The following is a 24,493-nucleotide window of genomic DNA, read 5'->3' as shown; positions in this document are numbered from 1 at the left end:
CAGAGAGAGAGAGAGGGAAGCAGGCTCCCTCTGAGCAGAGAGCCCGATGTGGGACTCGATCCCAGGACCCTGAGATCATGACCTGAGCCGAAGGCAGCGGCTTAACCCACAGAGCCTCCCAGGCGCCCCATGTCTAACAGACTTTTAATGTGAAAGGAGACCCTCATGAGAACAGATATGGGACCACGGCATTCCACCATAAGCTGGATTGTCAGCACAGGCAGACAGACAAGTTTGCTGGTCCCTGGGGACGCAGGCATGTGGTATTGGGTGTGATCAGTGGTGGGTGCAGGTCTCAGGCCTGCACCAAAGGTCTTGGTCTGTGCTCAACCTAGAGATTCAGGAGAAGGGAGAGGCAGAGCTTAGGTGGGCAGAATAGAGAGATTGAAGAAGCAGCAGTCCTCACAATCTGAAGGATTTCATGTTTTATATTTGGAATCAACTCTCCTTACTAATCAAATCCATTGTGACAAACCTCGTGTCTTCTTCAAAGAGTTTTTAGGTTATATCCACCTTTCCTCTTCTGAGCAAGTGATGTTTTGTTATATTTTATGTATTTATTTAGATTTATCTCTAATATTACTTGTGTATTTATGGTTTATTTTCATTTTGTACTTCTGAGCTCTCCTCGTTTTCAAATGTAAATGGTCCGTTCTCATTTTGGATACCATTTTGAATCGTGAGGAACCAAGACTTGTTCACTGTGTTCACACAGATGGCACAATGGCTTCCAGAAGGTGTGTGAAGGTTCTTCAGGTGTGCTCATGTACAGAAGGAAGCCTGTTGTGGTTTTGGGAACTGAGATGTGGCAATCAGCCGGCTTCTGGCTGGACTTTATGTCCCTCCTTTTTCTCCCACATGCAGATGTTTGGTGAACTGCATGATTGTAAGAGAAAGACAGAAGTGTCCTTGCTTGAAGTGGAGATCATACGCCAAGATAAACTGCAGAAGAAATGAGAAAAGTTATTACAGATAATATGCTGGTCTTTACTTTTAAAGCGCAGTATTAGAATAATTCTCAGTGTTGTTGGTGTGGATGAAGGTAGAGAGGAGGCGGCACACATTTCCTGCCTTGAAGTCCCAGGGTCTATGGAAGCCCACACTCAGTTTTTTGTACATTCAGAGGCATTGGAGGTCTTCGCCTTTGACAGGTGGGGAGGGTGGGTTAGACTTTGGCAGACAAGTTGAGCAGAGGACACACACATGTGAAAAAAATAGTAATGTGAGGATCTTTATTTTATTTTTTAATATTATTTTATTTATTTGAGAGAGAAAGGGAGAGAGAGCACGAGGTGCAGGGAGAGGCAGCGGAAGAGGGAGAAGCAGACTCCCTGCTGAGCAGGGAGCCAGACATGTGGCTCCATCCCAGGACCCTAGGATCATGACCTGAGCTGAAGGCAGATGCTCAACTGTCTGAGTCACCCACACGCCCCAGAGTAAGGACCTTTAAAGAAACTGTGTGATGGAACTAGAGGGGCAATAACAGAGTGAGATTAAAAAGTATCAGGTAACCCCCAAATAAATAATGTCAACAGATTGTTTTATCACTGTACTAGAAAAATGTAAAATTATATGGCTATAAGTAGGCAATAATATCGTGTATGTAAAAACAACCCTAATTAATGATAATCAGTGAGATTCTCATACCTCTTCTGTGGTTTTAAATCTGCTAACAGGCTTTCAGATCTCATGTACTAGCTGTTTGCAAATAATTTCCTAGCTCTTGTGGTAACTGCATTATTGCACAGATATCCTTTCTAGCTAAATGTGTAGTGGAGATAGAGTGAATGTGTAGAGTGGAATAATTTGGCCAATAATTTTATGACAAGATCTTTGTTCCATTTAAGCTCCTTTCTTCCTATTAAAGTTATCCCAGAAGATGGGCTTTTTGTGTAACTTCTTATAAAGACTTACTGGGACTTTTAGGAACCTGTTTATATTTGCAGTGCTTCAGCATGGCAGGATATTTGGGAGTCATCCCGGACGTAGGCACTTCCTCTTTGTGATGGACTGTCCCTGCAGGATGGTGTGACTGGCATGCCCCAGGCAGTCTGGGGACCCTACTTTGACCCCAAAAGGGCAAAGAGTCCTTAGGACCCAAGGGATGGATCCATCCAGCACAGCCCTTTCTGGTCCATCCTCTCCGCAGACCTGGAATTCTAGCATTCCCTACCCAAAGGGCCTGCACAACACTTCTTAATTCCATGACTCGGATGAATATCCTCCTTCATTTGTCATTTCTTTTTCAGTAGAAATAAGGCAAGCAATTAGTGTTCTAGGAAACATTTTTATACTACATAATATGAAACAATTTTACATGATATTATTGTGCCATATTAAGTTGATTTATATACACTTCAATCATTACGTTCTCCATTTGTATCTAATAGTACCCCAGACATCAATAAGCCCCTACAGCAACATTTTGTAAGGAGCGATATTTCCTTAGTGCATTCGCTCTGCATCAGAATCTTGAGTGCACCAGAGGAGTGACAAATAAAGTTCATTCAACCTCAATATCGTCATCTGTAAGGGTTGGACTAGGACCCAAGGAAGATGGCAAAAGAATTAATTGAAAATGCTTGAACTCACTCTATATAACGAAAACCACAGGCAGTGATTTTAAGCCTAGCTATATACAATAAACACATGATGTTCTGTCCTTTTTCAAGAAGGAACTGGCAAAACCCTTAGTCTGGGCAGATTAAGAATAGTTTCTGTTCTTATTCTGTTTGGAATTTCCTTCTTGAGTTGTTCTTGCCACATGGGATATTTGAATATTTCTAATTTTTATTTTGAAGTTCATTTTAAGCAGTGTCCTTACCAATCACATTTCCAAAGAGGCCCTTTTTCCTTCTACTGCCAAAGATACTCATCCCAAGAATGGCTTCTGTCTGGTTTTGCGAGGCCCCAGCCTCCTATTTCTCTTGGGTTTGAGCATGTTGTGTGTTCTGATCAGCTATATCTCTTCTCCAAACTGGGGTGAAGAGAGGAATTGCACACGATGCTCTCTGGGGGTGATCCGGGGAAAGCATGGCTGCTAGGATACTTCCTGAGTCATGGTTCAGAGATGACTGCAGTCTATCTGCTCAGAGTTTCTGTGCTCACCCGATTATGCTTTCTTTCCCTTTGCGAGATCTACACAATGACAAAATTCTATGGTTGGTTAAATATGTTGCTTAGGGCCATTTCTATTGAGTCTGGGCATCAGAAATTTAACACAGCAACACATACACAAATTAGTTTCCACTTCTATCAATTTGACCTATGACTCCCTTTCCAGGCACATTCATTGTAAGAGCAAGAATGGTCTATACTGGTTTCTCTTCCCTATAAATGTTGAACGGTAGCTTACTTGAAGAATTCTAATCCGTATGAGTACATTTTAAATATAAATTTCTCCCCACTGGTCCTTTGTCTACAGAAAAATTAGCACAGACTATAAAGCAGAATGCTTGAAAGGATCGCCTTGAGGGAAATGGGCTAGCAAGAGGGGAAGAGATTTATACTTTTCATTTAGTGGCAATACTCATTCTATGCAATTTTATCTCATTAGGCCCTCTAAAGGACAAGAATGTGAAATATGTCCTCCCTGAAGACAGTTCTTTATCTTCGCCTAACATTTTCTGCTTTGAATAAACTAATCTCAGGCAAGAGTCCAATGAGAATGTACTCATGCTCTAAGAGTTTATTTCAAGGGCTCTACATGTTGCCTATACCCTCCAAAGAGCTGAAACACCGCAGAGCCCGCAGTCATTAGGTACATAAACAATTATCCCCTCTGGACAGTTTCTGAAAACTCCTTTTGAAATCAATGACAGAAATGCCCAATTGGTGGATTCCATTTTGAAAGCTTCCCTTAAAAATCACAGACTGCTCTGAGGTCTTCGTATTGTTCAATTTGAGTAAGTGTTAAGAGAATCCTGGGAGTAGAATGTATTTGAGAATGTATGTGCCAGGCAAGGAGGTTCTTTAAGTAGAAATCTTTTCACAAACATTTTTAAAGTGCACTTCAGCTCAACCTGGACACAATAGTCTGGGTTTTGTATTTCTTGATAATATATTCAGTACATAGAATTTTAAAAATATGTATATACAGGATTCAAAGAAAATTAGAAAATGATCCTTGAACTAGGACCAAGATGAGCATTTGACGCCCAGTAGATTCACACATAAACCTGGCATTTTTCTTAGTATCTGTATAAATCAGAAGCTGTTATTAAAACAGATACTGTGAGCAAACACCCTCTAATTCCCTCTAGTGGGGTGTGACAGGCAGGGAGAGTTTCAAGCATTCTCCTATTACGTAATTCAAGCCGAATTCTTGACAAGGGAATTAAAGATGGTAATGTGGTTGATCACTGTTATCTAGGTCAGTGGTCAGTAGCCAGTGGTCACCGAGGGAAGATAGGATCCTTTCCAGGTAAACCGATGCAGTCATTGTGAGGTCATATAGGAAGACAAAACAAGGAGATAAGAACCCCAGGCCAAAGGACTGAAGTAGGAGCTGGAGAGTCCTCAGGCTGATATCAGAGGCTGGGAATACTCTTTGAGTTTGCGTTCTACTAGCCATGGAAGGAGCTCTGGGCATCAGACGCCTTTCAAGATAAGGTTGTTCTAAGCTTAGTTAGCTCCATACTACTTTACTGGTTGGTGACTTTGGATGTAAAAAACCTTGATGTCATGGGCAGATTCTTTCAGAAAATGATTTGGATGTTTTATTCACTGATGTTCCTTGAATATTTTGTTGCTGGAAAAAGACACATTAGGGCTCATCAAGAACACCTGACAAATGTTGTCTAGCAAATGTTTCCTTCTCTGGAAGGAAAGAAAAGCCTGGAAGAAGATCTGAATGTCAGATGCTTCAATCTGCTATTGTTAACTTGTAAGAGGGGAGAGGACCTGTTTCTATGACCTGCGGTAAAATCCGTCTGTTTAGTATAAATGGACTCAGCACTTTTCTTACAGTGAGTCTGCTGTGTGTTAAGAGCACAGCCCTGATTTCACTGTGGGGGCAACGGAACTGTTACCAGCATGGCTGATGAGTTGGCCAAAGTATTTCTGAAATGAGAATGGTGGGGGGCATCACAGAGCAACAGGAAGAAGAGGAGGAAAAAAGGGAAGAAAAAAATTCATCCTCTGGAAGGGGGACTCTTCCTTCCTTGTTTTAACCAATTAAAAATGTTAAAAACACCAGAAATGGGTAATAAGAACAATTATTACCCAGTGATCAGTAAGAAAAAAATGGCATAACCTGTCTGGGTTTACTTCTAGCTCTGAGTCAAGTTCCTGAGTCAAATCTCTTACCTCTCTAGTGACCTTGGTTTTCTCCATCTTTAAATGAGAGACTTACTCCAAAGTCTTATTTAGTATTAGCACTCTACATAGCTGACAGAAGTGCAGCAAATCGTATGTGGTGGTTAATTTTAATGTGTCATCTTCAAGGGTCAGGGGATGCCCAGCCATTTTAAACAAACAGTATTCTGGGTGTGTCTAGGAGTATGTTTCTGGCAGAGATTAGCATTTGAGCCAGTAGACTGAGTAAAGCAGTTTGCCCTCCCCAGGGTGAGAGGATAGCATGCAAGCATTTGAGGGCCTGAGTAGAAAAGGCAGAGGAAGGAGAATTCGCTGCCTGCCTGAGTGCTGAGAGGAGGTATTAGTCTTCTGTTCTCAGGCTGGGATTTACACCATCAGCTCCCCTGGTCTTTGGGCTTGCGGATTTGGACTAGAACTGCACCATTGCCTTTCCTGGGTCTCCAGGCTAGTGGATGACAGACGGTGGAACTCAGCCTCCGTAATAGTACAAAACATTTCCTTATCATAAATCTCTCCTTCTCCAGAGACCTTAACTGTTACATTGTCCGTTTGGGAACAAAGATTTTGCTCAAGTCTAACCTTCTTGTCCTGTCATTTCACTGAACATAATTTTAGGAACCCAGTTCTTGGTCTTTTCTATCCTTGCTCCCTTCAAGGAATCTTCATTTTTAATGGTTTGTTTCCAGGCAGGAATTAGAAACATTCTGTGGCTGATGGTACTACATGCAGGGTTTAGGAGGAGGAGCTGCTTTTCACAGCTAGTCCCTTGATGAGAATTCAGCAGGAGGGGCTCTTTGGCTGTGCGGACAGCTGGCAGAGGGTAACTCATCAGCAGGATCCATGGCACTCAACAAAACAAGATACTCTTCTCCCACTAGAGAATGGCCTGTTCCTTTACCCATTAAGAAATGGGATGAGCCCTTCTCTGCCACCTTGATTATTTCACATTTAGTCAGAGCATCAACATATAGAATAAGCACAAAATCAAAGGAGAGTATCCTCATACAGTCAAAGGAGATCAGAAACCCACAATATCTGCCAAATCCTTCTTCAGGCATGCTTCCTTAAAGCGACTGGACGCCCCTAAATGTCAGTGGTGGGTGGGGTCCAGAAGGGCTGGAGGAGCTGGTATTTAACAAGTGTGGTCACTTCTTCTGGCCCTTCCACAGCAGCCCAGGGAGAGCAGAAGGCGCAGAGCCACCAATGCAGTGAGTGTACTGGGTGCACTGGGTACGAGTGCAGAGAGGTACTGGGAGGTCCCGTGGCTTGGGCAGCCTGTGAGGGTGGCGTCTTGTCAATGAGCTCTCCTCTCTAGAAGACATGCCAGCTTGCAGCTAACTCTGCCAGATACTAGAGATCCAACTCCCCTTCAAAATGCTAGTGGAATTCTTCAAGGCAACTTTGGCTGTCATGTGACTTATTTATTTACTTACTTTCTTAAACTATTCTTTTGATGGAGGATGCCCCAGGGCTGGATGCCCCACTGGATGTCCCAGTGGTCTCTGCCAAATGGTGAGCCTATAAGACTTCTGATCTGTTGCAGTGGCTTTGGATTTATACCTTTCTGGACTGTCATTAAAGGAAAACAAGAGTGCTGTGGGTTTTTGAGGCCCACCTGCCTCCTGTTTTCACACACTTTCCTCTGTGGAGCTGTCCCCCTTCCTCTGTGTATGGGGCTCTTTTGGTTCCTCTGCCTCCTCCCCAGCCTTCAAATCTGCTTACAGCTCCTCTGCAGCCCTTTGGAAGCAGCATGATGGCTTCATCTCCATTGCATGTGATCACAATTTATGTTGTTTCTTCATGGACATTTGATTTGAAGAGGACAAAAATCCATTAATGTGTAACATTTCAGATGAAAGACTGAGTATGCCGAGGGGCTCTTACAGAGTAGGGCTTACACGTAAGTGGCTCTTACAGAGTAGGGCTTACACGACTTCTTAAAATGATACTATGTAGTCTTTCTAACTCCCAGTCACATGTAGCTGGTCCTACCTCACTCTACCCAGGAGTTTTGTAGAATTTCCTGGGAAATGGGCAGTGCAATTTTAAACCTATGATTCTTAAATATTTTGGATGGTAGATCTTTTAGAGAATCTGAAAGGCATGGGTCTCCTCCCCTGCTAATGGTACATATGCACACATATCTAACTTTTACATATAATGTTAGATGGGTCATCACACTCCCTAGAGCTCATTTTGGGATTCTGGGATTAGAGAAAGCTTGGTATTTGGAGTAAGGAGAGCTGGATGAGGGGTTCCACTATGATCTTAGACAAGTTCCTTGCATTTCTGTAGAAGATAACAAAGTCTTGGGCCATGCCAATAGTTCTTAACTAGGAAAAGTGCTGCAGGCATATTTCACCCCTGATATCCACCCAAGAACGTATCTAATCTGTGGGACAAGAGAATGCTATTTTGAAAACTATGCCCGACTGAGCTGATACGCCCCTAATGGGGTTGAGAATGATGAAGTACCCACCTAATCAACCAAAGGACCACTGGCTCCAGTATTCATGATTCTGAGGTTTTGCTCTAGAGAGTCTATTCCACAAAGTTGAGAGGCTATTCTTCCAAATACTAGTGAGGAGATGAGGGGGTATAGCACAATGGAAAAGGCCAGAAGCTTAGCTTTCCCCTTCTTACTTCTGTCCCATTGTTTAATGGACCAAAGTGGTAGGAAGGGAGCAAAACACTTCTAGAATTCTCTTTCTTTTCTTGAATTGGAAAAGGATTTGTCTATTCAATCTTGAGAGGATAGAGAATCTAGTTTTTTTTTTTTTTTGAAAGCCTGTGTACTTGGCATATTTTAGATCTAGACTAAATGTTGTTGATGAAATAAATTTCTTTTTTTTTTAAATGCCTTTATTTCTCATTAATTTTTTAACCAGATTATATGATGAACTTCTGCTGGCCCACTCTGGTTGAGTATCACCAATATTGTCTAAGGTTTTACTATACTGAAGTCATTGAAATAGATATTAATTTATTGATTGGTTGAAATTCAAGGAATACTTACTAAGCTCTTATTATGTGCTTGATTCAGTAGAGTTTTCAAAATAGTGGTGATTTAAAAGGGGAGTAGCCCATTTTGGGCTCCCTCAGAAAGTACGTGGTATATAGCTGAATCAGTTTCACCAAGAGCTTCATCTCTCCATCTTTGCACGAAATAATTGTGATGTAGAGTTCTGGCTGCTTGAGGGAATAACTATAGACACCAAAGCCATCAATAAAATGGATTAAAAGTGATGAGATTATATATTGCTTTGTCAGTGTTCTAGCTCAAAACTGTTTTCATTCAGGAGAAAATTAAGTTGCTTCAAATCCTGGAATCCACTCTTAGAAACTGTGTAATTGACAGAATATAAAAAAGACTACTTTTCCCTTATGATAGTAGTTGTATCCTCCTGGTGCAAGTAATAATAATAAAGATACTACTTATTGGATATTCTCTCTGTAATAGTCTCTGCATTAGGCACTTGAATATTGACTTCTTATATTGACATATATTAAGTATTTACTGTCTATGGTAGGCATAGAACCAGCCTTATTAGTTCAGAATGCTGATTTGCCACCATCCTTTTATAACTGAGAAAGCTGAGGCTTCGTGGGATTAAGTTACTTGGCAGAGGTCATTAGCTGATCAATGGTGGAACGCTCAGACTCCAACCCACACTCTCTAACCCTGTTTTTAATCCAGTCCTCATGGCAGTCCTATAAAGCCATTATAGACATTTCACTTAACAGATAAGGAACCAGCTGGAGGTGAACTACTCTGATAATGCTCATATCGCTAGTAAATGGCAGAGCCACGTGTGGGGCCAGATTAGTCGGACTCAAAAACCAAGGCTTGTTTCACTAGGCCATGCTGGCTACCCATGGACACAATGCATATTATAATGTCAAAAGGGAGAGCCTTACCTGTCTAAATTTTAAGCATAATGACCATTTACTTTGTCTCAGAACTTTCTTTCCTTGGATAGTCAATGTCAGAGAAAAATGCTTGGTACTTGGAGGGTTTGTAGAAAATGTATGACATTTTTGCTACTGCTTACAATAATTCATTTTATTCCTTTTTTTTTTGATATAGTGATACTTAACCAGATGACTCTGCAATAAAATTCCTTTTAATACAACCCAATGAGGGCTTTTTGAGTATCTGCCCTTTGTAAGGCTCTGCGTTAGGCCCAGTGATGATTATAGAGATTAATAAAATATGGCCTATTATGGGGGACAGGATGGAGTTCTGGGTACCACACAGGAGACCAAGCAAGCAAATGAGCAATAACAGAGTGTCAGAGGGTGTCATAGGTCCCAAGGAGAGAAAACAGAAAATGGAGAAGTTGGAATCACAGACAGACCTTGAAGCGTTGTGCATGAGTTTGCTAGGGCAGCTACTGCCAAGTACCAACAGCAGAAAATAAGTACAGAAATCATTTTCTCACAGTTCTGGACGTTAGAAGCTTAAGATCAAGTTGTCAGCAGCTTCGTTTCTTCTGAGGTCCTTCTCCTTGACTTAGATGACTACTTTCTTGCATACATAGTAAGCATCATAATCTTAATCACCCTTCCTATAAGGATATCAGTAATACTAGGTCAGGACCTACCCACAGGACTTCATTTTGCCTTAATCCCCTCTTTAGAGGAGCCATCGCTCCTCCTTCATACCGTCACATTCTGATGTCCTGGGTGTTATGACTTCAACACATGAATTTTTGGGGAAGACACAATTCAGCCTATAACGGATGGGTAAACTATTGAAAAAAGGAAAGTCTAAGGGACAAAATTTAGAAGGGAACATACGAAATATATTTGGAGGAATAATTTAGTAATCTAACTTGATGGGGAAAAATCGCATTTAGGGGAATCCTGAATGCCAGGAGTGGGGAAGATGGTGCTTACATGTTTGGCCTATGGGGAGCTGCTGAAAGTCTCTAGAAGCAGAGTGACTTGACAATGCTCTACTTGTGGACTATCAGCTAAGCAGTAATATGCTGGCTTTGTTAGGAGGAATAGAGGGAGGAGGCAAGGAGGCCATCTAGGAGGCTTATTCAGAATTCCAGTCATGAAGAAATGAGGATATGAATGAGGAAGCTAGTCAAAGTGGTGGTACATAAGGTGGTGGTTCTCTGAACGGTTGAATCAGAGAATGGTCTTGTCATTAACTAAATAAAAGAAGAAAGGCAAAGAGTGTTAGAGGGAGGGGATTTTATTTGGAAGTGAACATATTGAATGCAATTTAGGACACATCATGTTAGATGTTCAATAGACAGAGATCTGAAAAGGTGGGTCTAGAATTTGGGAGAGATTGGAATATATGAAAGTGTATGGAGTATATGAAAACAATGTAAGTATATTAAATTACGTGCCAAGTTCTATTAGGAAAGAGATTGGAGAGTTGTATACTAAAGTGTTAACAATGAATGTATTGAGGGTTGGCATTATAATTTATTTGTATTCCTTCTTTTTACTTTTGGCCATTATTCCAAATGTTTACCATGAGCAAATTATTAACTTTATTATTGTATTATTGTGAAGTAAGCTTTCCATGTTTCTTAAGGCTCATGCAAGGTGAATTTAAGCTCCTTATTTCCTCACTCATGGCAAGTCCAATACTCTTTACTAGATATCTGAGAATTTAGAAGCCCCTCATTAGTGTGTAGATTGTGTAAAATCTCATGGGCATAGTTCCAGACTGTATCTCATTTATCTAGATGTTAAATCAAGATTGTCTTTCGTTTGTTTGTTTAAAGATTTTATTTGTTTAGTTGACAGAGAGAGGGAGAGAGAGAGAGAGTACACAAGCAGGGGGAGCAACAGAGGGAGAGGGGGAAGCAGGCTTTCCACTGAGCAAGGAGCCCAATGTGGGGCTCCATCCCAAGACCCTGGGATCATGACCTGAGCCAAAGGCAGATGCGTAACCAGCTGAGCCACACAGGCACATGAATCGACATTGTCTTTATCTTGGGGAAGAGAGTTCATAAAAACAGGCTCACACAAGTCCTTTACTGTAGAATTTATTGAACATCAGGGGAAACTGAGGGGCTTTACATTGCAGATATACAAATAACTTAGCATTGACTCAGGGACATTCCTCTTTTTGAAGAGTTCCTCAGCCATTTCTGCCAACGCAGTGAAGCACGAGTTCATGCCCCTTATCTTACTTCTCCCCTTGGGAACCCTCCACTCTTTGCACTCATTTCTAAAACCCTTCTTTTTCTTAAGAAAATCAGTTTGGTCCTCCTTATGCTCTGCCCTCTCCTTCCAGATTTTGCCCTGGATCTTACCTTTTTCTACCAAGAAGTCCAATAGAATGTCTTCCTAAATGAATAGAATTTCATTCAAAAAAGAATTTCAGTTTCAGCCTTTAATATGATTTTTTTTTTTAGCCCTGCAGTAATTGATTTAAAGAACACTTTAAAAACAATATTGGAAGTCATGAAGTGAGATGAGGCCATCTGGGAAGTGTGCAGAGCTAAAAGTAAATGAGACCTTGAACAATGCCTGCAGGGAGGAGTGGAGTGGGATGCAGAGCCCAGGGAGACTCAGAGGAGATGGCCTTAAGAAGGACCCCTTAAGAAGGGATAGGATGTAAGTCTTATGGGACAGAGCGAAGGAGGATGAAGTTGAAGATAGAGACAAAGTTATGGGGTCCCAGGATTGAGGGCAATGGTGCTATCAGGGCCCAGACCAGAACCCTGTTGGGACTGCCCCGCACACTGGTGGGTCTACTATCTTTGAGAATAGGGGCACTTCAGAAATCCCAGACTAACCATTTAAAGCAAGTGGCAGTGCGTAAACGTGCATGGCCAGAGAAGCCCTTAGCACTGAACTTGGCTCAGCGGAGCTTGTGCCCAGCTGCCCCCGAAAGGACTCACCTATTAGCCAGGCTGGCTTTGTGCCCTTTCTAGATCCCTGCTGCTTGCCCATCTGCATCTGAGACCCCGGCTTCTCTCACCTCAACTCTGTCTCTGCAGGGATTTGGAGTAGGGAACCAGGGTTTCTAACTCTGCCATCTCCTAACTGGGACCTCAAGCAACCACTTTATTTCCCAGACTCCATTTCCTTCTCTGTTCAATGGTGATGGACATCAGCAGCCATGCCATCCGGACCTCTCAACTTTCTTATGAGGTTGAAATGAGAAAAAGTGTAGGTGTGAATGCTCTACCAAATGCTAATGATCCAGACTTCCTGGTTTGGGCCACCATTTCTACTCCTTATTAAGTATGTTACTTAGAACGTGTATCTTAACTTTTGTGCCTCTCACTCCCCTCATCTGTACAATAGGGATGATAATGATACCTACCTTATGGGACTGTTATATGCTTTAAAGAAGTTAGTATTTGTAACAAACAGAGTAAATCCTGGTACTTAGTAAATGCTATGGATGTATCAGCTGTCGTTATATAAGGGCAATATGTATATTCATATAGTCCATGTCTTGCTCTGCAAAGAAATCAAGTCAGCCGAGAGTTTGCCCAGTACAGAGAGAAGACTGGAATTAGAAATAAGGGATAAAGAGGGTTATTTCTTCTGTTTTCATGCTCCTGTCTTCTTTGTGTGCCCGCCTCCCATTCTGACCTTGTTTCCTGCCAGTGTGATCCTGCCCCTGCTGGACCTGGCTGGGACCATTTGTTGCAGCTCCAGGTCCCTCTTCTACCCAGAGGGAGTCTTAGATTCTATTCACCAATGCTCTGGTCCCCAGTGTGGTTCAGGAGGAAGTAGAGACAGACTGGGTAGAGCTGCAGGGTGTTTGGAGGCCAAAGAGCACTTGCTGGTGGAGGAGAGATGGGGGATGCTGGCAGGAGGGGGTAATTGATGGAGTGAGTGCCTGGAACGGGGAGGAGGAAGCGGGTTCAAGAGCACAGGTCTCTCAGCACAAAGTTGGCTGGGTTTTTTAAAGAGTCTTCATAAATCAAGTGAAATAAAGCTGCCAGCTTTTGCAGACTTTCACGACCAAAATATCGCTCAGGGGCAGCTTCTCTTTGCCTCTACCACTTGATGGGAGTAAGGTTAGCTCAGAGCGCAAAACTGGGAAACTGTCAAAATGTATCTGCTCTCCCCAGCCCACTTCTCCTCTCTCCTTTTCCAAATTCTTTGGGCTATCTTCCTTCAAGTAACTGGGCCCTGATGACCCCCTGTTTTCCTGCCTGACATACATTCTCCACATCCAGTCAGGATTGATGGAGGCCAGCCACGTGGCAGGAGCTCTCATGCACATTATGTAATATTTACAGTACCTCATAGCTCTGTTCTCAGGAGGAAACAAAAACCTAGGGAGTATGGGGGTAAAGCTCAAGGTCATGCAGACTGAAAGTGGCAGGGGTGAAATTGAAACCCAGGACTCCTGACTCTAGGTCCATAGGTCTTACTGCCACTCCCCAGTGAGTCCCCACTGGTTCTCTTTAGGGGGGTCATTGGGACACTCCGCCCACTTTTGTCACCTCTTCCATGACTCAAGAGACTTTCTCAGTCCTCAGAGCTGAGTGCCTTATGAAGTTCTAGGCTCTGAGATTCCTTTCCCCCTCACAGCCTCCTTTCCCACCAGCGGCCCATGCCCCTACGCCTCCATGAATATCTTCCCTCCTCACTACCTCCAGTTACCCCAATGTCCCGGGCTTCTCCTTTTCCCCAGCCAGCCAAGCACACAAGGTCCACCTCACGACCTCTGGGCTGATGCCTTCTCGATTGCTCAATGCTGTGATTCTGGCCTTGCAAATCCCAAGTTCGAAATTCTCAGCCTTGGAAATGTTCAAATATTCTCTTTTCTGCACCCCTATGCGGGCAGCAGCTGAGCATCACAGAGGAATGAGTCATGTCATCTTGCCAGTTGGCAGGCCTCACGAGCAAGTTTCCAATAACTTGCCTCAGTGGGAGCCCCATGACTACCTCATGGTTCTATCCCTCGACCCTGCCAGTTCAGTTTTACTTGCTACTTCAATGTTTCATTCCTCTTTCAAACTCCCTTCTTAGGCCTGACTCCCTGACTCCTATCTAAAGACCTTGTGTTTATCTCTGTGAAGAAATTTGAGACCATTCTTCAGTGTCCCCCTTAAAATGGAGCCGTTTGATCTACCACATTATCTGCTTCAGTTCTTGTCCTCATTCCCCCATACTGTCAGTGGATTCCCTTCCTGTTCAAAGCCAACCCCCTCTCCCAGGCCATGCTTTTGAGTGCGTGTCTCCAGGCCCTAGAGCCACCGATGATCTCCTTTCTTCCAGGTTCTTCTCTTCTGTCCCTGACCCCTTGGAACACAAATCTGTTCAAGCATCTCCCTTTTGAAAAACAAAACGAAACCCTCTCCTCTGCACTCTACTCCGGCCACCGCCCAGCCTCGTCACCTGTCCGAGCTGTGTCCGTCTTCGCATTCCACAAATCACAGCCTCCGCCCTCCATCCTCTAGGAAAACGGCCTTGACAAAGTGGAGTTCGCCTTTCCTTACAGCCAACAGGAGGTTTCCAGCCTTGGTCGCTCCTTGAACTCTCTCTTTCGTACACATCTCTTGATTTTAGGACATTGCTCTCCTGGCTCATTTCAGTATTTTGACTCCCTCTCTTAATTCTGTCTGACTGGGTTCTAATGAAAGTCACAGTGGTTCTGCTCAGAGCTCCCCCACTTGGCTACTTTCCTTTTCCCTAAAATACGTTCCCCCATGAGTTATCTCATCCCCACCCTTGGTAAGTTATCTTACCACTTACAACTCAGAGCTGTGACATCTTTGTCTCTTGTCTACTGTCTCTTCTGACTTCCAGACTCATACTGTTCTTGGTAGCTGCCAATTGGATATTTCCACCGGGATGGCCCACTGTCACTTCAGCTCAGCATTCCATAATGAAGTGTATTATTCCTTTACCTACTGACCTCCCACTCTCCATCTTGAACTCCCTCCATTCTATTTCTTGGAAGAGAATACCATGAAGTACAAAATCGCTCAGATCAGCAACCTGGGCATCCTGCTGGACTCATCCTTCCCCTACACTGTCCCACGTGCATCTGATAAGTCAGTAAGGCCTATCTATTTGACTTTCTAATGATCTCTTGAATCTAGCTTCATCCTCATTATTTCATGCCTTACCACTGCAAAGCCTTATCCATCTTGCTTCAGTCTTCCTGTGTTTGACATCATTCATAGTGAAGCCAGTGAATTCAAAGCCAATCAAATCACGTCATTTCCCTACATTAAATCCATCAGTGGCTTCCTTGGCTTACAGATTCAATTCCAGATTCTTCAGCACAGCATCCAAAGTGCTCCTTCATTGGGCCCCACCTTATAGTTTAATTTCTTATCAGTTTCACTCCTACCCCCTTCATAAGCTCACATGACATTTCCTGACTACATCACTCACTCTCTTTTTTGCAACAATGTCATAGTTTGTACCTAGTTTGTACATAGTTCCCTCTGAGAAAGAATTTCTGCCATTCCCTTTGTGAATTTCTATTAATACTTCAGGCATCTCATGGGCATCACCTACTTAGATAAGACTTAGATAAGTCTTTTCCCAATTTCCCTAGATATGTTTGTTGTCAGAGTTATTTACTCTATTAATTACTCTATTAATTATTTCTATTAATACTTTAGGCATCTCATGGGCATCACCTACTTAGATAAGACTTAGATAAGTCTTTTCCCAATTTCCCTAGATATGTTTGTTGTCAGAGTTATTTACTCTATTAATTACTCTATTAATTATTTCTATTAATACTTTAGGCATCTCATGGGCATCACCTACTTAGATAAGACTTAGATAAGTCTTTTCCCAATTTCCCTAGATATGTTTGTTGTCAGAGTTATTTACTCTACTTTTATGGTTTATCTTATTGTGTTTCCACTGCTCCCCCCCGATTATGAATATCTTAATTCTAGAAAAATAAATAATAAAAATCACCTTCAATTCATTCACCCAGAAATTACTTACTTTTGCATTTTAAAGGATTTGCTTTTAGTGTTCTTTACTATCAATATTTACACATATTAAGAAATCAATACCATACTCGATATACTGTTATATTATCTGATTTTTTTTTCATGAAAAATTTCCATGTTATTAAATATTCTTCCAAGGCTTGACTTGATTTAAAAGACTCATTCTTGTCTTCTGTTTTCAAAAAAAAATGTATGCTCGTAGTAGACAAAATTATTCAGAAGTGTACAATTTAGAAAAAGAAAGTCTTTCATAATTTGGTCATAATTTTAAAATAGTTTATGGCATATTCTTTCATATTTTTTCCCTGTGCTTCTACTAATTTAAATAAACATTTTAAAATTTGCATTCATGGGATAATATGCTTCATGCTGTTCTGAAGCTTTCTTTTTAAAAAATATTTAACAACGTATGTTTGAAAATGTGTAAACAGACTTTAATGATGTTTCAACTATAAGTACCATTTTGCATTTTTCTCTTGTGCTGCACCCTGAGGCCCTGGAGGCCAAGCTGTTTCCCTGCAGGTGGACATAATTTATTATTTTCTGAGTGATTTGGGAAAATATCAGACAGACAGTTATGACCACTTCTCTCCAGAGGCCTCCCTGGCCTCTAGGGGTGGATAAGTTCTCAGGAGCATCCGAGACTGGCCAAGCCTTGGCAGGTGGAGGCCTCTGGCAGCTGTGGCTAGAGTTAGCTGAGAAAGCCCCTTGGCTCTGAAACTTGCCCTGTCCCAAGAGAAATCCCAGGATACACTTTTCTTCTGTACATGTTGAATGATCATGTTGAATGGTCCCTTTATCAGACACATTCTCAGGCTCTGTTTCTGATCAGGAACTTATAATACACTTTGGGTAAGGTAGACTTGTTGAAGCTCAGCTGATGGGATCATGAGACTGAGGAGTCAGGACCTATCACAGTCCCTGTGCAGTCCAGTCAACTTGTCCCATGATGCGGGCCAACCCTAAATCTAAATCCTAAATCCAGGCAGCCATCTCAGAGTATAGTCTTTCCTCCATCTCTGCAAGAACGTGTGTGAGTAAGCAGTGATCCATCGGCGGTGCTGGAAGAAACAGCAGATGGTGGGTCAGGAGCTCCATGTTCCCCCACAAGGACAGAACATTGTTGTTATGGTTGGTATGTGCTTTGCCACAACATTGCTAAACCCAGTGTTTTATTAAAAGGATCCTGGGGCTGGTGCTCATGTATTGATAAGTTATGAAAAGCTTCTTTCCCCTTTAATCTTTTAGGTTCGCCTTTCTCTATCTTTCTACTATTTAAATCGCTAGTTTAAAAAAAATGAAGGTATGGTTAAATGGATACAGTCATGAAATTCAGGAAAAGGAAAGCTTCTTGTTTCCAGTAGTTGTTAGTTAAAAATTCACAATGGCACCTGCTTTATACTGTGCAGGGACAGGTTAGGAAGCATCAGTCTCCCAGACAGATGGGCAATAGGGGACCCGTTGTGGACCCAGAAGATCTCTTTTTGGGGCAGAGGGGAGCACAGTCTTGTTCCTTTACAAAATAAATCACCAATCAAATCTCTCCCAGGTTTAATAATAATGTTGAAATCAAGAAGTCTTTGGACAGACAAAGGGTTTAAGTAAATAATAAAAGCCAAAAGAACTATAAAAACAACAATTTTAAAATGCTTTTTTAGGGGCACCTGGGTGGCTCAGTGGGTTAAGCCGCTGCCTTCGGCTCAGGTCATGATCTCAGGGTCCTGGGATCGAGTCCCGCATTGGGCTCTCTGCTCAGCAGGAAGCTTGCTTCCCTCTCTCTCTCTCTCTGCCTGCCTCTCCATCTACTTGTGATTTCTCTCTGTCAAATAAATAAATAAAATCTTTAGAAAAAAAATGCTTTTTTATTTCAGGAAAATACGTACAAGCATACTAAAGAAGCCCAACTATAATTAGTATATGAGCTGTGTTGACTCATTCATCAAAAGCTTCAATCCTGGGGAGTTCTCCAAAGTTTGCCACCTCACTTTCCCTGCTTTGTGTTAGCTGGTTTTCTCTAGCAACTTCCTTGGGTGTTTGAAAGTCCCTCTTCCTTTTGCCTCCTCTCCCACTGCCTGTCCATCCTCAGTACGGTTGCAAACTATTTCTAAATGCCTTCCTGTCTCTTTCTTCTACTAGGAGCTATAGATTGTGATTTTTTAAAATTCTTTGTTAGACACAAAAAGCTTAGATTTATGTATAATTTTATTCTTCATTTATAGACGTTGACATGTTCCTCACACAACATGATAACATAAGCAACTTCAAAAAGTAGAAGAAAGAATCAGTTTAGCCTATTTCTCAATACTGGCATCATTTATAAGGAACAAAGATGAATTAAAGAGTAAATTGCTGTCATTTGCTGAACAGTTAGGTGTCTGCCAGCTTGTTGTGAGATGAAAGGCAAACCACTCAACCTCCCTGAGCCTGATTCTTTCTCTGTAAAATGGGAACAGTTATACTGGCCTTGCTGTCATTACAGGGCTGTGTAAGGACCACATAAGGGGATGGCTAGGAAAGAGGAAAGCACTTTGAAAATGGTTTTTAATAATTAAAACACACAGTAGAGAAGTGATACAGAGTCATGCCTCCTCTGGAACTCAGACACAGAGAGGTTCATACCTTGAGAACTTCTGTGCTTGCTCAAGATTTGCATAAAAGATGGATTTGCTTGTAATTGACTTGTAGAAATGAATACGTACTGGTTAGATCCCAGAGGAGGCACCTCCAAGCATTAGATCGGGAACGTTGAGAAGGACCCCATGGGGACAGCTGGTCGAGTGAGTGTTTGCCCCATCCCTCAGCACCATTATGAGTTTCATGGATTTCAGATGTCAGCACCTTATGATTTTGTGATCAGTCACCAGGGAACCTAGTGATTCAATCTTTGCAAAGAAACTGAGTTCCCAGCTCAGGGCCAGTGCTTTCTTAGCAGCACCATTCCTGCACTGGGGCTTGAGTTTCATTTGAAGATGAGTCCATCTTCCTTGCATGAGGTATTATTAAATGCTCCTCATCTTTTGTTCTTCAAACTGGCTGCTCTTAGTAAAACCTGTATGTAACCCCCACATTTTTATGACTCCAATTTAGAGACACATAATGCAATTATTGTAAGTGGGGCAATTCATAATCAAGGGTTGACAAAATGTGTCTGGACTCTTACAGTTACTGTCGTATAAGGAAAATGAATTAAAAACCAATTTTTAAAATTTTTAAATTTTATAAGTAACTAAATTTTAAATTTTAAAAAATTTAAAAATAATTTTAAAAATTATTATGTTCAGTTAGCCAACATATAGTACATCATTAGTTTTTGATGTAGTGTTCAACGATTCATTAGTTGTGTGTAACACCCAGTGCTCATTCACAACACATGCCCTCAATCTCCATCACCCGGTCACCCCATCCCCCCACCCTCCTCCTTTCTGGAATCCTCAGTTTGTTTCCCCAAGTCCAGAGTCTCCCATGGTTTCTCTCCCTTCTCTGATTTCTTCACATTCAGTTTTCCCTCCCATCTCCTATGGTCCCTCTGTCCGATTCCTTATGTTCCACATATGAGTGAAACCATATGATAATTGTCTTTCTCTACTTGACTTTTTCACTTAGCATAATCCCCTCCAGTTCCATCCATGTCGATGCAAATGGTTGGTATTCATCCTTTCTGATGGCTGAGTACTATTCCATTGTATATATGAATCACATCTTCTTTACCCATTCATCTGTTGAAGGACATCTGGGCTCCTTCCACAGTTTGGCTATTGTGAACATTGCTGCTATGACCGTCAGGGTGCGTGTGCCCCTTCTTTTCATTATATCTGTATCTTTTTGATAAATACCTAGAAATGCAAGTTTTGGGCCATAGGGTAGCTCTATTTTAACATCTTGAGGAACCTCTATATTGTTTTCCAGAGTGGCAGTACCAGCTTGTATTTCCACCAACAGTGTTCCCCCTTCTCTACATCTTTGCTAATATCTTCCTTGTGCCACAGAAATAAACCTAAATGAAGAACTACAGCTGTTCATGACATTTGCTTTTGCTGCATTTTTGTTTTCCCTAATTTTCTGTGCGTTTCCTCTCTCATTTAATGGCATCTTCAGAAACAGAGAGAGCCAGAGACACAATTCTAAGTGCTAGCTGAGGAAAGCCTCCCAGACAAGGGACTGAATTTGAAGAGAAGGAAAAGAACCCTGAATCCTCAAATGTCTTCCCTTCCAGATGGCTAATGTCTGAAGTTTTACAGTTAGAGCTTCATTCCTTTAGAAGGTTCTTCCTCCATAACCCTCTTCTCCATCCTCAAGTAATCACTGATCTGCTTTCTATAACTTTAGATTAGTTTGAATTTCCTAAAACTTCATGTAAATGGAATCATAGAGTGTATATTCTTTTTTTGGTCTGGCTTTTTTGACTCAGCAAAATTATTTTGAGATTCATCTATGTATATAGCTCAACTTCATTCTTTTTTTTTCTTTTAGTGTCCAAATTTATTTTATTCACCTTAGAAACCAGTGACATAAGCTTCTTTATTTACTACTTAAAATCTTTGAAAATAAAATGATGTAATTACATTTGAAAAAACAATTATATCTTTTAAATTTATCAGAAAAGTCTTTACTGTCAAACTAAAAATTTCAATAATTTGACAAATATTTCAACTACATAAAAAGTTAATGAAAACATCTGTTAATTATAAAAATGTAGATTATAAATATTTTTCAGTTGACATTTTAATTGTAGTTTTATGTGTATTCATTTAATTTCTATAAAATATATTGATTTGATTATTTAGCTAGTCCATCTTTGGCTCTAGTGAAAAATCTAAATACAATCTCAGATTACAAAGTCCTTCATTGGGTAAGAGTCTAAAAACTGTGTGTCATGATTTTTTAAAAAATTTAATTAAAAATTTTTTTAGTGTTCCAAAATTCATTGTTTATGCACCACACCCAATGCTCCATGTAATACGTGCCCTCCTTAATACCCACCACCAGGCTCACCCAACTCCCTACCACGCTCACCTCCAAAACCCTCAGTTTGTTTCTCAGAGTCCACAGTCTCTCATAGTTTATCTCCCCCTCTGATTTCCCCCAACTCACTTCTCCTCTCCATCTCCCACTGTCTCCTTATGCTCCACAAGTTGGTGGGAATACAAGTTTGTGAAGCCACTTTGGAAAACAATGTGGAGATTCCTTAAGAAATTAAAAATAAGGTTACTCTATGACCCTGCAATTACATTACTGGGTATTTACCCCAAAGATACAGATGTGGTGAAAAGAAGGGCCACCTGTACCCCCAACGTTCATAGCAGCAATGACCACAGTCGCCAGACTGTGGAAAGGACCAAGATGCCCTTCAACAGAGGAATGGATAAAGAAGATATGGTCCATATATATAATGGAGTATTACACCTGCATCAGAAAGGATGCATACCCAACTTTTGTATCAACATGGATGGGACTGGAAGAGATTATGCTGAGTGAAATAAGTCAAGCAGAGACAGTCAAGTATCATATGGTTTCATCTTCATTCTTTTTATTGTTGAATAGTACTCCAGTGTATAGATATATTGCAATCTGCTTATTCAGTTTTTTTAAAAAGACACATTTATTCAGCATCATGATCAGACTGTTACATTTAGCAATCAACAGCATGGATGCAAAAAAATAAATCTACATTTAAACCCTTTGTTGGAATGCTTTACACTTTGCACAGAACAGAAACTAAAATAACCTGTTATACAATTAGCCAAAAATATAGTCCTTGTGTTTTTTGCCCATACATACAAGTATTGTCTAAAACATGTCTTCTTTGCTGCATTTTTGTTTTCCCTAATTTTCTGTGCGTTTCCTCTCTCATTTAATGGCATCTTCAGAAACAGAGAGAGCCAGAGACACAATTCTAAGTGCTAGCTGAGGAAAGCCTCCCAGACAAGGGACTGAATTTGAAGAGAAGGAAAAGCTAGTCCCTGCCACCACTATGCTTGGCTGAGTTCACAAATCTCTTGTAACCTGTAGCTTCCCTGTCACTTCTCTGGCTCTACTCTCCTGGTAAGCTGTTTCCTGGCAGTAATTAAAACCTTCTGCCACTGCTGTAGCTACTGCTGCTGCTGGAACCATCATAGTCACCTTGGTTTTGTGGCTTGGGAAAGTATTGGCTCCCACCACCATAAGGGCCAGAGCTTCTGCCTCCAAAATTTCCTCCTTTCATGGGTCCAAAACTTGATGATTGATTGATGTAATTGCCAAAATCATTATAGCTTCCACCACTTCCAAAGTTGCTTCCATCATTACCAAATTCATTATAGCCATCCCCAGTGCCATCATATCCAGCACCACCTCAACTGCCACCAAAGCCACCTTGACCACTGAAGTTTCCTCCACGACCAAAGTTGTCATTCCCACAAAAACCATCTCCACGACCACCACTGAACTTTCCAGAACCACTTTGACCTCTCTGGCTGGATGAAGCACTAGCCATCTCTTGCTGAGATGGCGCTTTCCTTACCTCACAGTTGTGGCCATTCATAGTATTGTATTTTTGAATGGCAATCTTGTCTACAGAGTCATGGTCATCAAATGTTACAAAAGTAAAACCCCTCTTTTTGCCACTACCTCGGCCAGTCGCGATCTCAATCACTTTGATGTTCCCACACTGTTTGAAAGAATCTCTTAGATGATGTTCTTCAGTCTTCTTTCATGCCACCAACAAAAATCTTTTACCAGGTCTTTGAGAATGTTCTCTTGAGACAGACCTCTTTGGTTCCACAACTCTTCCATCACCTTGTGTGGCCTTGCATTCATGGCTGCATCCACCTCCTCCACAGTGGCATATGTGACAAACCCAAAGCCTTTGGAGCACTTGGTGTTTGGATCTCTCATTACCACACGGCCCGTAAGTCTTCTCCATTGCTCAGAATGGCTCCTCAGACTCTCATCTGTTGTTTCAAAGCTCAGACCTCCAATGAAGAGCTTCCACAGCTAGGCTGTTTGAGAGACTCTGACTTAGACATGACAGCGATGGGAGGGGAGACTTAACAATGTTTACTCAGCGGTGTCCATGGGCAGAAGGGGTGCTTATTCACCTTTTGGTAGGTATTTGGGAATTTCAAGTTGCCATTAGCAATCTCGCACAAGTCTTTGAGGATATTCTAGAAATCTCACTGTTATTAATTTCTAATTTTATACCAATGGGACTAAAGAACATATTTTAATATGATTTGAATTTTTAAAAAGTTATTGGGATTTTTTTAATAGTCTTGAATATGATCATCTTGATACATATTCCTTTGTTCCTTCGGTGCTTGAAAAGAATGGGTAGGTGTTCTGTTATTCTTAGGTAGAATTTTATTTTATTTTTAAAAGATTTTATTTATTTATTTGACAGACAGAGAGCACAAGTAGGCAAAGAGGCAGGCAGAGAGAAGAGAAAGCAGGCTCCCCGCTGAGCAGAGAGCCTGACTCGGGGCTTGATCCCAGGACCCTGGGATCATGACCTGAGCTGAAGACAGAGGCCTTAACCCACAGAGCCACCCAGGTGCCCCATAATTTTTTAAGGTTTTTAATTTAAAAATTTTTAATTTCAGCGTGGTTAACTTACAGTGTTGTATTCATTTCAGGTGCACAATATAGTGACTCAACACTTCCATGTATTACTTAGTGCTCATCAAGATAAGTGTACTCTCAACACCTATTTCACACCTCTGTTAACCATCAGTTTGTTCTCTATAGTTAAGAGTCTGTTTTTTGCGGGTGCCTGGGTGGCTCAGTCATTAAGCATATGCCTTTGCCTCAGGTCATGATCCCAGGGTCCAGGGATCAAGCCCTGCATTGGGCTCCCTGCTCGGGGGGAAGCCTGCTTCTCCCTCTCCCTCTGTTTGTGTTCCCTCCCTCACTGTGTCAAATAACTAAATAAAATCTTTAAAAAAAAAAAAAAAGAATCTGTTTTTGATTTGTCTCTCTTCCCTCCTCCCACCTCCGCTCATTTGTTTTGTTTCCTAAATTCCACATATGAGTGAAATCATATGGTATTTATCTTTCTCTGGTTTATTTTGCTTAGCATCATACTCTCTAGCTCTATCCATACTGTAGTAAATGGCAAAATTTCATTTCTATGGCTGCTTAATATTCCATTGTGTGTGTATACACACACACACACCACATCTTTATCCATTCTTCTATTAATGGACACTTGGGCTCTTTCCATATCTTAGCTATTGTAAATAATGTTGCCATAAACACAGAGGCATGTGTGTTCCTTTGAA

General features: G+C 41.4%; 1 protein-coding gene and 1 pseudogene across 1 annotated transcript in view; one reads left to right on the top strand and one right to left on the bottom strand.

The window, feature by feature from the left end:
• Window positions 1-24,493, top strand: part of KCNAB1 (potassium voltage-gated channel subfamily A member regulatory beta subunit 1) — a 389,892-nt gene that overhangs the window by 24,100 nt on the left and 341,299 nt on the right. The gene's annotated exons all lie outside the window — the stretch shown is intronic.
• LOC116591262 lies at window positions 22,301-23,242 on the bottom strand (annotated as a pseudogene).

This window comes from Mustela erminea, chromosome 1, assembly GCF_009829155.1.
Source record: "Mustela erminea isolate mMusErm1 chromosome 1, mMusErm1.Pri, whole genome shotgun sequence".
Classification (NCBI taxonomy): Eukaryota; Metazoa; Chordata; class Mammalia; order Carnivora; family Mustelidae; genus Mustela; species Mustela erminea.
Note: the sequence above shows the minus strand (reverse complement) of the source record. Positions and strands in the feature narration are given on the sequence as shown.